The 15,208-nt window shown below is 40.1% G+C and overlaps 1 protein-coding gene across 6 annotated transcripts in view; it reads right to left on the bottom strand.

Annotated features, from left to right (window-relative positions):
- MARCHF1 (membrane associated ring-CH-type finger 1) overlaps positions 1-15,208 on the bottom strand; it is a 117,197-nt gene that overhangs the window by 6,652 nt on the left and 95,337 nt on the right. The window lies entirely within an intron of this gene.

The raw sequence follows: 15,208 nt of genomic DNA, 5'->3' as shown, positions 1-15,208 counted from the left end.
CAAATCATGTTTTCCTCTTTCATAAGTAGATTAAAATGCTGAGCTGTTCAGGCTTTTCATCTTTTGAATCTCGTTAATATTGTTCAAGTGGTGGAGTAATGCAGTGCAACACTGCCACCTTCCTGCTACTTGTAGTACTACATGGCTGAAGTGCATGTTCAAAGCAACATTTTAATATGCGTGCTACATTTCTTCCAAAATGACTCCAAATAGTTGATAAGGCCAGAAGGGAAATAAAAAACAAAACTTGGAGAAAGATGAAGAAATAAGGTGAGTTTTGCATGCCAATGAAATTGCTTTCAGCTTCAAACAGAAGTTGCACACATTGTCATAAGCTGCTCAACTTAAAATTGCTTTTTGCAATATACAGTACTGTGACGTTTCCAGTGCAGTATTGCCACACTAAGTCAGAAATATTTCTATTTCTCTTATTTGTAACAAGTTACATCCTGCCTGTCTTTTAATACTATTTAAAAGAACGCCATCACTGGACAATGATGTGTGCCCCTGCCCCCATGGCAAAAGAAAGGAAACTATGGCTGCTTAAGGCAGAAGTGATTATGAGATTTGACACACAAGCAGAAAACGTACATTGCAGTAAGCAGAACCATCTGCCCAAGATGTGTCAGTAAGGTGTTAGAGGTACTGTTAGAGTAGAACTCTAGCATCAGATTAGCCACTATGGGAACATCTTTCGGCTGAAGAGCAAAGGATGGGGATATACTTTATCGACCCCAACAGGATACCAAGTCAATTATGCACAGAAGCACAATACATTTATTTGGAGAATTTTTGGGGGAGTGGGCACAGCAGACGGCTTTCTTTAAAAGATGTGCAAGTGAAAGCGATCAAAAATCATAAGAATGACTTACACTTTCTTCATGCTCACTGCTACTAGCAAGTTCAAACTTGGAAAGAAAAATCAACTTAATGATGCTTTTGTTTGGCCTGCCTCCCGCTTTTTCATATTTATTGAGTTTTACATTTTTAAAAAAAAAAAAAAAAAACCAAGGGACGAGCAGAAGTGGACATAGTGCATTTTTTCCTAAAAAAAATGTTTAGGGGTACTCTCATTTTGACTCAAGAAAATCACCATTTTATAGTTCAAAATGGGGAAAAATACAGTAAATGGACAAAAGTACGAAGATTCACAAAGTGTTCAGGGGTAAGCATCCCCCTGCGTCCCCCCAGAAAAAAAAGCACTGGACAGTAATGCATGCTCGTCCACCCCCCCATTTAGGGTATTTCTTTTACAATTTCATAGATATCATGCCACCTAATTGTTGGGCAGCTTACCATATATCCTGCCTTCCAAGGTGTCTATTAATAGTGTGTAAAGGAATGCAACCATTGAACAACTCAAAAATTTAACAGACAGATTAAAACACCAAATAACTACCTTGTCGGTCAGAAAGTCTCATGATCACAGTCTGCTGTATTCGACTTCCTCATTCAAACCAAGTGCAAACTAAAGCTTTGTGGGCAAAACATTGCAATAAAGGAAAATGAGACTGGGACAGATGAAGGAAAAATAGAGAGTGTGAGACAGCATAGCTCTTGGGGAAGGGAAAATAGCTAAAGAGCCATGGGTGCAATGGAAGGAGCAATAGCATTGATAAAAGTACTAGAAAGAGGCAAATGGGGTAGAAGCTGGAAGCAGAAAATGCATATGCCTTCCCATAGTTATTTGACTGGCCACTTCAAAGACAGCTTTGCTGAACTAGGTAGACAATTGGCCTGGTCCAGTTTGCTCTTCTCATGTTCCTAAAGAAAGAGCTAAAAAGCCACACTCAACAGGGAACAAGCCAGGAAGAGAAGGAAGAATAGAGTATATTATACCAGGTCAAGACTTTGTCTGTCTAGCCCAGGATTGTCTACTACTTGATTATTTTGACAATTTGTAATTTCAGGCGTATCTAAAGGAGTATACCTGGACATGCCAAGGACTGAACTCGGTACCTTTTGCATGCAAAGCTGATGCTCAGTCACTGAACTATGACCCTGGTCACTGATGTCAGATTATTGTATTTTCTGTTGCAGAGTGTCAAAATGAGAATAAAAACATGGATTTTTAAAAAGTAAGTTTGCAAGCTCAGAAATATGTCCCACTTTGCTGAATTAATTGCACCTAGTTATATCACAATGTAGTAATCCAGACATTCCAAATTTCAATAGTGTTACATTGAAATGTTAGGACTAGAAGTGCAGCCTGTTAGACACTAGAGGGTAGCAAAGGACTGTACAAAAGATGTTCCATATTCTCAATGATTTAAGCACAACCATGGATGTCTAGATTAATGTTAAAATATATTTCTTAGAATACTGTATCTAGGCCTCCTCCCCCCCCCCCAAACTACATAGGATTACAAAAACAGAGTAACTGAAAAACAATCTAATCAAAAATAGCATCTAAGAACTTCAATAGTATTTAAAGATAGCCACTAAATAAAACTGCCTAAAAATGGAAATTAAATGATACCACTGAAAGAAAACCTTCAATTTCAAAAACAACGTATATTTATAGACTGACTGTTCCATCTGCCAATTTTATATTGTTTTCATTTTCAATTATCAGCTCTGTCATTAGACTAAAAGCAAAAAGGGAATCATATTGAACACCATATAGTTTTGCACTGCATTTCATTTTGGCTTGAGCCTTCTGTAAAACATGAATCCAAACAGCTGTACCATCATTAAGCAGAGTACATTTCCTATTATTTAGGCTTGATTTGCATAGTTGAAATTTAAAATTCCCATACTTTCAAGCAGCTAGTGTTCTTGTTCAATCATACATGTGTCCGTGATCAGATGGGGAAATGTTTGTGCAAAGCAGGTCATGCTCTGATTCTTGTGATCACACCAGCTGGGGAAAGTGAGGTACAGCCGAGAAAATGGCTGATGGCTTTCTCAGTCTGCAATTTAATTTATGCCGTTTCCTGCCACAATTGTGGAACAGCACTTTTGAGATGAAGTGGAACCAGATCATGTGAAACAGTCCTAAAGATTCTGCCTCATTAGTTCTCTTCTGTACTATTTGTTGACACATTTCCACAGATCTGGCCTTTGCTTTTCTCCCACACTGCTTTAAACACAGGATGCTATCCCAGAGACACTGCTTTTGCCTCAAGAGGCTCAGCATCTCTAAACTTAACTAAGAACATCAGGAGAGCAACAGTGCAGTAGATGCCTCTCGTAAGTGATGAAAAACATTTTTAGTTTGCCTTGGGCAGTCAGCTCACAGTGGTGGTCTGCATAAAATACATTCTTATATTTAGCTGCTGCAAAGACTGGAAGAAATTTAAGATTTACTTACAAAAATACTGTAATTTGGTTGATTGTTAAGAAGGATGCTAGATCATAAATAATTGTGCACCACTAAATTAGGTGGAATTAGGATGATAAATGAGATCAAAGGAAATATAAACTTTTTGGAGAATTATTGGATTATATTTAAATGAATGGGACACAAGAATGTAAACAAGATGATAAATTGCTGGAAAAAATTTATAATGATGTAAGTGGGAGCGGGAGACGTGAGGGAGTCCAAAGAAGTTATGAAACTATGTTATGATACATGTTATATTGTTTATTACTTTTGCACTTGTATTTAAAAACCTTAATAAATATATAAATTTAAAAAAAAAAATTAGCTGCTGCAAAAGCTACTACAGTGTAGCAGCTCGGAGAGTTTTATTTTCATTTATTGAGTTTATATACCACCCTTCTTCTGAAAATCACAGGGCAGTTTACACCTTTAAAACATAAAATAAAAACACATGAAGTCTCCAAAACACTTGACTATAAACTTGTTGCTGTTCTTTATTTATATAGTGCTCTCTTACGCAAAGGCTCCCAAAGCGGTCAACAAAATATTAAATAAAAATAGTAACTAAATAAATACAACATAAAACAGCAAAATCACTAAATGACCACCAATGCACCTAGGAGCAAGCCTATGCATAATCAACCACCCAAAGGAAACTGCCCTTAGCCTCATCATATCCCCCTCCCAGCAAGGAATAATCTGGGTAGCCTTAGACAAGTCAGTGTCTCAGAGCCTTAGTTGGCAGCATGGTCATAATAGCCTCCTTTACAGGGTTGCTAAGGTTTGTGGAGAATGCTCTTAAAGCCCTTTGGGCACTTGGAAAAGTATAAATGCCAGGCATTCTTATCTTATTTGTGCATATTAAGCTTGCCAGACACTTGGTGGTGGGGTCTCTCAAGTGCTAGTTCTGCAGAAGATGCACTCCTTTAGAACAGGTTCTTTCACCCCAAGTCACTGCAAGGTGACTGTCCAAAGCAGCATTTTGCAATAAACTAGCCCCACTCAAACATCCAGGGCATGCAATGATAATTCAGTGAATCGGGAGAACTCACTCAGCCTGCCTTTATTGTCATGCCTATGCTGGCTCCTCCCCAATGCTATCCACATGTTTAAGAGCATGGCTGCATGGGGCAGGCTGCCAAGACATGTAAGCTCTCCCCATGAGTTAGAAACTTGAGCGCTCAGGGTTCCAGCTCACAGGGACAGCCTACACATATCATACAGTCAGTAGTCTTTATACTGCGTCAGACCACTCACATTGTCTATTTTGAGTAGCAGGCTCTCCCAAGAGTTGTAGTCTTGCCACCTGAGATCCCTTTAAGTGGACATATCAGGGCTTAAACCTGGGGCTTATGGCCTGCAAAGCATTCACTCTATTAGACAGCTGTTTAAAACAATCATGTTTAGATTCATCAAGCAAGCTTCCCCAGAACCACAGAGGCATCCTCTTCCCTTTCAAAATACGTTCTGAATTTGTGCAACAGCTCTCAGAAAAGCATAGGCATTTCTTCATCAATGTTGTATAGCAAGCCTCCTGCCTCACGCACATGATCTCCATCAAGGCCTCCCATAACCTCCAGCTAAATGAAAAGGTTTGGCTCACAGTAATTTATGTACTCCTATAATTTTGCATCTAATTACAAGCTTCCAAACCATATGCTATTTACATAGACAATTTTGTCATTTAGAGATGCAATCAGTCTGTGTGTGAGAGAGGGAGAGAGAGAATATAATTAAAAGTGCAAATGTAGAGACATTTCATAACTGTAGTACCCTAGAACTGCTTGCAACAGGGGAAAACATACCTTTGTAGTGAGCTTCAAAAGAATGAAGATGATAAAGAAGGCTCCTCAGAGCACAAGAAATTCAGTAGTCTGCTAGCAAAGGAGAAATGACAGCTCCAAGTCCAGGTCAGTTACTGTCCTGAATGCTAGTGCCATTGAAGCAACTCAGAGAACTGAATGGTTCAAAGGGGACATTCTAGGAATGTAGTGCATGATCACATAGCAAAAGGGCAAAAGATCACAGTGAGGAATGGCATCTGCATTTTGTCACATTCCCAGGCTTCTTGTCAGGGAAATTTTAAGTCTGAGAAAATGTATTAACAAACAGTAAAAGGTAAAGGACCCCTGGATGGTTAAGTCCAGTCAAAGGTGACTATGGGGTGCTGCGCTCATCTCGCTTGTCAAGCTGAGGGAGCTAGTGTTTGTCCACAGAAAGCTTTCTGCATCATGTGGCCAGCATGACTAAATTGCTTCTGGCACAAGAGGACACCGTGACAAGTGCCAGAGCGCATGGAAACGCCATTTACTTTCCTGCCATAGCGGTATCAATTTATCTACTTGCACTGGTATGCTTTTGAACTGCTAGCTTGGCAAAAACTGGGACAGAGCAACAGGAGCTCACCCCACCGTGTGAATTTGAGCCGCCAACCTTCTGATCAGCAAGTCCCAGAGGCTCAGTGGTTTAGACACAGCGCCACCCAAGTCCCCGGACAAATAGCACAGAAGTCTGTTATAGGCTGTGGCCTGGTTCATGCATCATGCTAAAACAAGCCTCAGGTTAGCATGAACACGTGAGCTTCAGGATGAGTGCACAGCAGCTTTGCTCCTCCCTGCCACCCCCCTTTATATAATTTTTAAAAATTGAAACTTTTCAAAATATAATAAAAAAGTCAAACTAATCTAAATGAGAAGAAGGAACAGAGAGAGGGGGGAAGGAAGTTAACAACAAAAAACAGAGAGCCCTCTGTTAGAGGTAGATCGTAACCCTTGTCCCACACAAATCGGGGTGGACCATCCCAGCTCTCACCTGGGAACTTCCCTTTCTTCTCCCAGCCCCCCCCCCCAATATCTTCCATTCCCTGCCTCTCATGCAGGGTCCTTCATCAGATATCCATCACCTTCCTGTCAGTATCCTCATTAACCCTGAATAGAGGGCATTAAAACAAACAAGTTCATGTTGAGCAAAGCAGCCTACAAGCTCTCTGGGAGCCTGATGTTCACACCAAGCTAAAATTTGGCTGTGTGCATGAGGCCTGTGAAATTCACCAATGACTTGTTAGCAGTCTTGTAACAGTGCCGATTTCCCGCTGTAGAGATGGGCTGGATTTGTTCTTCCCAACATGTGATCATTGGCAATTGCCTCTCACAGCCCTATAACTGAAGACACAAAAATCGAAAGTGTTCTGACTTACTGGTCCCATTTTCTACATATATGGAAATGGATATAATTAACTTCCAATCTATATACCTGCCAACATTTCACAGATGCACAGTTGTGGTTCTTTGTTAACTCCAACTTTCTTAATCATTGTGTTATACATTTCCCCCACTGTTTAAAAATGGAAGGAGAAGGCCACTATATTTCTAATTAGATTTCCTCGGGTGCAATTAAATACACTCATGGTAGCAGGAAAAGCACAGAACCTTTGCAGAGAGTGACATGCAGCCTCTTTCTCCATGAATTCAGAATGCAAGCCAAAACTGTATCAGGTAAATTATGAGAAGCAAGGCTTTCATTACATTTTTCTACTGCTGCTAAAGCTGTTGAAACATCAGGTGTGACCTACATTCTGTAGGTGCATGCCATTCCCTTCCATGATTTGTAAACCTCTTTCTTGGTGGCAAACAGATCACCTCTACTTGTGTAGGTTCTGAGAGAGGCATGCTATCCCACACACGGTGGGGCCGACTGCAGACAGAGAGCCTTTATGGCAAATCACAGTGTGAACCAGCCTGCACCTAAAACTCAGATCTGTGACCTACTTTTTTGTTCAAATGTTTGCCATGGAAAGCCTGCACTGTAAAAACTAGTGGGCATGATCATTTATATACAAATTGGCAATAGCTGTCTGTTTATTGCTAAAAAAATTAAAAAGGCTGTATCAGGAGGACTTGTTTCCTCAAGGTATCACAACCAGATTTAAATGCTGTAGAATTAGTTTAACTTTAAAAGCCTTAATATACACACCTTCCCCTGAGACTCTAGCTGTTCTCCATAACAACATGATAGCCAATAAAGAAAAGGGAAATATTGTGCATAACGGTTAAGTATTTGACCTTATGTATTACCAGGAAAGACAGTGATTTAAGGTGGGCCATGTCTGAGGCACAGTTTACTAGTGGAAAGAAAACACTGAAGCTGGTTGCCTTGACAACGTGCCGCAGCGGTGCTGAAAATTAAAGGAAACATAGGCCTCTCTGTCATGGGAAAGGCTTGCAAAGCATCCACCAAATTAGGTTAAAAGAAAACTAATCCTACAGCAAATCAGTGTTACCTGTTCTAAGCAATATCAGCCATCACTTTTTATCATGATCCTTGTTATAAAACTGATGGGAAATCAGAGTGATTTATATAAGCCAACGGTAATAGGCAGAGCCACAACAACAACAACAATACATTATGGTGTTGAGAGCTCAAAAGTTTCTGATTTCTCCCAGGAAATTGTGCAGGTCACTAGAGGTTCTTTGTGGAACCTACAGTGCTGAGGGAAAAGGAGAGAATTCAAAGAGGGACTAGTTTAATTTCTCAGCAGCATCTCCCATAGCTCTCCCTGCAGGGAATACTGCTTTCAAGAGCCAATACTGCACGGCATGGTTTTAAATAATGAGAGTAAATAAGAAAGATCAAAGTGAAGCTATGTTTTAAAACAAGACATCAATATCATTCAACAGCCTGGTTACTTTGTAGCTCACAGTACCCAAAGCCTAATTTTCTCTGTAAACACTGGATTCTGAAGCAGACACCAATATATCCGTGCATTCCTGTTTTATTTGCTACTTAAATATATTACTGACTTCAGGGCATTAATTGAATCCCGTTTCAAACAAAGCATGCTATCAAGCTATTTGAACCAAGGAGCCAAATATTTCAAATATCTTTGACAGAATCCTTTGATTGAAAGTATGTTGTTGTTATTGTTGTATGCCTTTCGGCAGGGAAAAAAATTAAAAGCCCCATTGATTTCAGCAGGACTTACTGCTATGTAATGGACTGCAGCTCTGGAATGAAAAGTAACTCTTGGCATAACACTACATACCTGTATAGATAATATAATGTTCCTAATTGGTTAACTGTGGTTAAACAAAAAGTATTATGGACTCCCTCCTCACCACCATCGCTCTTCCAGAAAACCAGCTCCTCCACCGTACCCATGTGTGACTAACTGCTTCCAACGCAGTCACATAGGTGGAACTAACTAGAGTTTCTATTTGGCTTCAGATCTGAAATAGCTTTCATTGGTTTTAGATAAGCTAAAGGGGAAACATTTGCCTAGTTTTAACCATGATTAATGTTGTCAATATGATTAAGCATGATTAGACCCAGTTGGAGGAATTCCCCAAAGCTGAATTGGTTAAGATGTTACATCTGCCCAGGCAGTAAGCTGGTATCGTCAGGGCTGGCCCTCTCATCAGCTAGGTTGAGCCTCTTGTCTTGAGATGATGGCAAATTGATGCCCCCAATGCATTCACCACTGCCTCCCCCTGCCTGCAGGGCTACCAAGCACCAAGGCTTGCTTTCTCATGCTGCCTTCCAGGCTGTCTGGCCCCTGGTCGGTTGTCAGGTGGCTGATGACAGCTGCCTAGGACTTCAGGAATGCCAACACCAGTTTGCCACTGCAACCAATTGGTGGTGGACCTCCTAATGTGCTCTCTGGGTTACAACCTTTGCCTTGATCTATTGTGGACAAAGCTGCCCAGAGAGTGCCTCTTTAAACTACTACTACTGTGAAACTTTAAACAGTATTTACTGCTGCAGCCTGCCAACAAAGATTCTGAGATCACCTTACCCACAATGCCATGCTTTGGGGACAGACTCTTCTGTAGAGAGAAATATTGTGGGAAATGAACTTTTTTTTCCACCAACATTCTCAGTAGCCTGCCTACCTCTAAGGTTTGGAAGGAATGTAGAGTTCTATGCATGTGCCAATGTATGTGCCTTGAATTTCACCCCACATGGCAGAAAGGTTGTGCTGGATAATCTCCAGCTGGCACAAGGCGTAACTATGCTGGTAAAGTACCTTCCCAAACAGGAGCAAACCTGTATGACCCAGTGGGTATAACTGAAAAGTGGGATTTCTAATTAATGTCTGACCCTAAAATATAAGCTAAAACATTGGGTGTAACTGTTAACTGGGAGAAAAATGCTTGCTCATGTAAGTCAGCTTTAAAAGCTATTGCGGATTTGGGGTTGTTTTTTGTCTATGAGTCAGCTGCCTGTGAAGTCAGGGCGTCTGATACTGTTGCACTGCACTGCCCCCCAGAAATGAACCAGAAAGCCCTTGCAGACAGGGACCTGTGCGTGTACACTGCCATTCCTAAATCTCAAAATCTATGGGTCATCATTCAAAGGAAAGAAATATGCTCGTATTCACCCCTCCCGAAAGACTAAGAAAAACGGGAACAATGTGTTTCAAAAGAAATATAAACCTCAGAGACCAAATGTCTATAAATAAATAAAACCAAAGAATTAAATAGGCAAAGTCATTTGAAAAGTAGTCATAGCAAAAAGCTTTGGGGAAATCTCTGTTTGGAGATAGATTACTGTGTTTATGTACATTTTAATTCTGTCATCCATTCCATATGGATCACAGTAGCATGTTGATTGCCTTTATATTTTTATCATGTTTCACGCTTCAGATACCAGATTAAATATACATCCGGTTCTCAGTTCTTTTTTAAAAGGGGGAAATAGTTTCTCTCAGGAGTGCAGAGATATCCCGTGATGAAAGGAGGTCAACAAAAAAACAACACTAAAACAAATGAATTGTATAATTTAGAATCTCTGCACTGCATGCCAATCTACTTTCTAGTTTTCAAATACAGAATGGGAAAGCAAATTAAACTACTTTAAAGCCATTAATAATGGTAATAAACATGGGAGAGGGGAAGATGATAATATACAGCAAACACTTTTCCCTCTATAACCCTGCTCTTCCACTGCTGTCATGAGTGCTTGCTCAAAAGTACCCCTCTGCTTTTTGAAATGTGATTGGTAGGGACATGGAACAAAGGCTTTCCAGCTGCATTGTCCATGCTGTGTGACTCCCTATCCATGATGGGCCAACTGGCCTTCTCTTTACTGGTGTTTGGTGTATTGTTATGAACTTTTGTTTTGCTATGTCTTTGGATTGATTTGATTTCATGGAATTGTAGAGTTGGAAGGGACCCTGAGGATTATCTAGTCCAATCCCCCTGCAATGTAGAAATACACAGCTGTCCCATATGGGGATCGAACTTGCAACCCTGGCATTATCAGCACCACGCTCTAACCAACTGAGCTATGCTGCAAGGGTGACAACCAGCCTTTTGGCCACACACTATATTGAATAAAACGTAAATTTCACATTTGATCAAAACTGTACACTAAATGTAAATTTAAAGTTAGCATTTGATGAGTACATCTGATCAACATATATGAATTTGAAAGCTTAATGCTTCATAGAATTGCAGAACTACAAAGTTGGAAGGTACCACAGAGGCCCATCTAGACCAACCCACTGCAGTGCAGGAATCCTGCCCACAGCTGTCCCTGGGTGGGCTCAAACCAATGACCTTCTGGTTAACAGCCAGATGTGCTGACCCACTGCAGTTCATCAAAGGCCTCCTTTCTTATTTATCTACGAAAATATTTATGCCTTTCAACCCAACTGAAGCCTAAGGTATGCCCAAAACATCAAGGTTGAAAACAATGAAACAAATAAATATAAAATCTATTAAATAATAGAACAGAAATGTAGACTCCTAAAATCACAGAGCAGCAGGGGGAAAATACACAAGGCAATGCTGGTTCACTACAGCCTCTTTTAAGACTTATCCAGACCCAGCTCCCTTTCATAGTTATTAAGGACAGATTTACCTGATGTCTTCAACTTTGTTGAAATTAAATGAGATAGGCATGTATTGTTGATTTGAGACATAAAAGCTCACAATTTACATTTTTTTTTCACCCATCAATCATGCTAAAATAAGTTCCTTTTAATGGGAAGCCTGTATGTGTTGTAACTAGAAAAGCAGACGGTATGATGATAATCTGAGCTTAGATTCAATATAATTAACAGTTATAAGAGAGCAGCACTGGGAATGTTACAAGGATGTTATAATAAAGCCAATCACAGCAGAAACAAACTTCAGTAATCTGGGCACAAAAAATAGGATATGCAGCATTTCAGCTTCCATTTTCTGCTGCACACCTAGAATGTTTCTGTACAGTACCAGACACTGAACTTTCATGCAGAATTGATCTTTTGGGAAAGATATAGCTTTCCCCACTTTAAAACAGGAAATAGTTTTAGGCCCCAAGGCTGAAAAATACAACGATCCAACCTGTAACACCAGGGAAATGTGATCCTGGCAAAGAGCTTTTGAAATTAATAAAATTAATTTTAAAAGTGTGTTTTTGGAGGGTTGTCCCAATGACCCTGCTCCAGAAAGAGTTACCCTTGCCAAACACAGAGACCTCATTGATTTCAGCTGTATTGAGATGTGACCAACTGTGGCCAATGCCTTCTGAAGAATATCTTTTCAAGAAGTAAAGAGAAATTTGGGTTTTGCAGTGATCTCTAAGTTTTGGACTTGGAGTACAGTGGTATCAAGCAGTTAATGAAAACCTTTCAACTATGAGTAGGCCCCCCCATTAAAATCCACACAAAAGGTACAATATAATTATGTTATTGTGTGCATGGCAGGGTCTTTTCAGGGTACAATTCAGGTGCCAGGCTCTTCCTTCCATTAGAAACTGAGTTCAAATCACGGCAGCTTCACATCTTCTAGCTCAAAATATTTATCATACAAGGATTTGTTTCAGATTCTACTGTTTGATTCATATTCAGTTTCAGATTTGATTCAGATTCTACTGTTGAAGAAATATCACTTCCAGAAGGGAGCTGGAAGTATGACTAGCTGGCCAAAAATGCAGAGCAAAGTGCAGGGACACAGTGAACAACTGTGCAAAAATTATTGTCACCAAACCAGTCAGTGAAAATTTAATCAACAATTGCAAGGGGTGAAGAGTGAGAATGACTTAGAAGAGGGTGAAGAATGACTTAGATAAAACTTAAATTGTCTGTATTAAATCCTACCATTAGTTGCATACATGTCACAAATTCTAGGAATTCACCTTCCTTCCTTTCTTCACTAATGTCAAAAGTGAAAAGGGACTTGGCTACAGCCAGTTATGACCATTACTTTCTGGCACTCTTATATTAAAAAATAACAACAACATATTAATTTTCATTACCAGCATAAAGCTTTTGGGACTGAAGGATAGTGGTGTGTGTGTGTGTGTGTGTGTGTGTGTAATGTGTAGCACCACCGCAAACTCTTTCTTTTCAGACAATGTTTGGATTAGGCCAAGAATGTGATTCTGCAAGTCACTTATCAACTTCAGGTCCCCTTTTGAAACAAATGGATAGAGATCTTTTGGGGAACCAAAATAAAAGGAAGCAAGCAGAGGAACAGGGAAGTGTGCTCCCTGGTGCAGAAAAATGTGGTTATAGGATTATGCTACATGTAACAAGTCAGTGAATAACAGGGTCAGCCCAATACATTTTGCTGCCTGAGGCAAAGAACAAAGCAGTATCCCCCCACTTCTACTCCATGCCCAGAAGCTGAATAGACAGGGAGTTGAGTCTAGTGATGGGATAGTGTCCTGCAATTGTGTGAAAGGTACCTCATAGGCCACAAATTTCTCTCTCTCTCTCTCTCTCTCTCTCTCTCTCTCTCTCTCTCACACACACACACACACACGCACACGCAATATCCCAGAGCCTTTCAATGTCTTTAAAAATGCTGCAACTGCACACAAGCACAGACAAAGCGCAGAATGTGGCTTCCTAATATATTTCTTTCACTTTGCTCTTTCTTCTTGCTTTGTAAAGCGCAGTTCTAGCACTTCTGGTTTAGAAGATATGTTCAAAGGTATATTGGCAACAACACCCGGTGAAATCTCAAAAACTGGCAGGGTTGCTGAGTAAGATTTCCAGGGTCGGAATGCAAAGATTTGCAAAGTGTACACTGGTTGCAACATTGTATTTTTGGTTCACAGAATTTCGGTTACCATAGTGCCAAAATCTGTGTAGCGTCTCAATAGTCCTGAGTCCTTCACACACAGAATATCCAGAATTTCAACAAACTACACTTATGCATACCGTGGATAGGGAGCACCATGATTTATCCAGCCAAAAAAGCAGCCTGGCATTTGCTCTAGGGTGAAGGGAGCACTGAGGAAGAAGGGATGGCAAATCCCATGTGAGCCCTGTCCTCCCTCTGGAAGGCAGCTAAATGTGCAGTGATATCAATAGGTTCTTGTGTCTTGAGCCATTTTCCATATCTTGGCTATAGGGTCTCCCTAAGGGGATGCCTCCTTATTGAACCATATCTATACATTTAAAAGCCCCCCCCCCCACCGCAAGAATCCAGGGAACTGGAGTTTGTTAAGGGGGCTGGTAATTCCAGTTCTAATAAATAGTTCCCAGGAATCGGGGCGGGTGGGGCAGGGATGCTTTGAATGTGCTTTAAGTATAAGTTGCCTATGCAGCCTAGTGCAAGTCTAAGTGCACTTGGATGGGGCTATTTTTTACCTTTTCAAGTATACTGTAAGATGCAGGGGGGAACAGAGTTCTTTGATCTGGAACAGGTGAAGGATGCTAATCACTAAGATTAATCTACTGCCCCATTTACTACCATTGTTACACCCTGATGTTAAGCTCTTTGTGGCATATTGTGAGCTTTATGGAGTCTTATAGGCTGGACTTCCAGCTACAAGAATTCTTAAGTTAGGACTGTGAGGGCTGTCCTATAAAATTATGAACATCTGATAGCAATATAAAGCTAACTATTCAAGTCTATGGAACACTGTCACCAGTACAAAGGGTATATGAATATTGTCTGTAAAATTCACTGAACCCAACAACAAGAAGGTACAGCAAGGACCAAGGAGTTTATTAATGGCTCTGCGATTCCAGAAGGTGTGACATAGTACATTTTTGTCTGAAAACGCTTCTGTGTTTTCTAGCATTCCTCCGTATGTAGAAATGGTAGCCAAGAAAAACCTGCTATGCTCCTGTTCAAATGACCTGTAGAAGTTGGAAGCAAACTCTTACTGATTTCATTGTGAACAACTTCACACCTACTCTAACGGTTCCGACAACATTCTTGTGAGTCTGCACTATGAAGGGGAAGAGGAGGAATGTGCATAATGGTTTATATATTTGTTATGTTCAAATGACTGAGTGGGATTAGTGAAGAGTTCAGAAAGATTACTGAGATAAATTGGAGACATCAGAAATTACCGAAGGTTCAGATTTCAGCTTGTGCAAACTGTCATGGCTGTTAATGTATACATAGCTATTAGTGTAGAACATATTAAGGGCTGATCAATATATGGACCCCTTGAGTTCTGCCTCTGCAGGGACAAGCAAAAACACTTGGTTTATAATCAAGCTTCCATTAATTCTGTAACATGCTCAGTAGAGAGAAGAGCAATTTCACACAAGACAGACACTGTAGATTATTTGGCAGAAATATATAATAAGGCCTGTTTGAATTCTGTGATAAATAAAAATAAATAAATCCATAATTCTGAGCCGAAGTACCCTACATTCTGCAACATGAAAAGCAGAATTTTGCAAACTATATATTATTTTTAAGATTTCCCCTCTCATTGTGAATGTTTTATTCTCCTTCTATCAGTCACACAGATAGGAAGCTTTATTGTTTACTGAAGCTGCACACTCTGACCACTGGAAACCTCAAGCAAGTCCTTTGGCTTCTGACATTTCACTAGCTATTGCTCACACACTTTCAAGCATATTTTGCAATAGAAGAGCTAGAGACATGCTTTTTTAGAAATTAAAGCTAGAAAACTTGGGGATCTTGATCT

Source organism: Podarcis gaigeae, assembly GCF_964106915.1.
Source record: "Podarcis gaigeae genome assembly, chromosome: 9".
In the NCBI taxonomy this organism is placed as follows: Eukaryota; Metazoa; Chordata; class Lepidosauria; order Squamata; family Lacertidae; genus Podarcis; species Podarcis gaigeae.
The sequence above is the reverse complement of the archived record's forward strand: the minus strand, read 5'-3'. Positions and strand labels throughout refer to the sequence as shown.